The sequence below is a fragment of the Phyllostomus discolor genome, chromosome 15 (genome assembly GCF_004126475.2).
Source record: "Phyllostomus discolor isolate MPI-MPIP mPhyDis1 chromosome 15, mPhyDis1.pri.v3, whole genome shotgun sequence".
NCBI classification, from domain to species: Eukaryota; Metazoa; Chordata; class Mammalia; order Chiroptera; family Phyllostomidae; genus Phyllostomus; species Phyllostomus discolor.
In genome coordinates this window covers 15,048,017-15,049,089 of record NC_040917.2, presented here as the reverse complement: position 1 = coordinate 15,049,089, position 1,073 = coordinate 15,048,017, and positions in this window count along the sequence as shown.

Here is a 1,073-nt window from a genome sequence, read left to right as displayed (position 1 = left end):
GCCTGACAGCCTGAGTCCAAATGCCGACGTGAATTCTGGAAAACCCAGCCACCTAGTGTCCCGCTACTGAACCAAGTACTCTAATCACATCACAACCTGTGAGTGGCATGTCAACTCATAAAAATGGAGCCAATGCCTCCCCTTTGCATTACAAAGGAAGCAGCATAATAAGCACCTGAAATAAGGACAGGGCAGTAAATTAAAAATAAGGGTGTTAAAAAGGACAAGAAGCAACTTGGTCGTTAACAACTTGCAGTAAGAAAGTTGAAGAATCCTGGGCAAATATATGGGGGATGAGTACAAATCTGAGCTCATTCATTCTGAAAAGTTGGTTTAGTGTAAAGAAAGATCTGCTCTACTCCAAGCAGGTACACATGCCCACATTTTTAGGTTGCTGACAGAAGTGTTGAACTAAGAAGCTGGGACAGACGCAAACGTGGCTTTTGGTTGTAGATTTGTACTCGAAGCCCGAGAAACCATTAACCACCCCTGACTACTCTGAACTGGCTGCTGTTCCTCTCCCCTCCCACAGGTGGCGCACACTCAGCCGCACGGATTCCGAGGCGGCTCCCGCAGCAACAGCTGGCGGGGCTGTTCTCCGCTCCGGCTTCCCCGTTCTTCAGCACAGCAAAAACCAAGACGATGGCCTCATCCTCTCTCCCCAGATTTCAAAAGAAAAAAAAAATTCAATGTCTGAGACCCTGCACATTTATTTCAGCGGGGTCACGTTCACAACAATTGGTGGCCGGGGCACTCGGTGCTCTGCGCTGCCACCCCTCGGGGCGCTCCAAAGTAGGCCGCCACCCAGCACTTCCAGGGGGGACGTGGGGGCTGGGCCGGGAGCGCGGGGGCGGTAATTTTACAGACGTCACTGCCAGTAAGAAGAAGTGAAAAACTGTGATCTGTTTTAACTCACCGGGGTAATTCACAAAAACTAAATAATCAGCCAGAAATAGTTTGCCGTTGTTTTTTTTTAACCTTTTAAAACAAAAAACGTCATTTAAAACATTTCTTCTTGTCCTACCCAAGTGAAGAAATGCAGAGAGGAACTGTATTAATGAAACATCAACAAG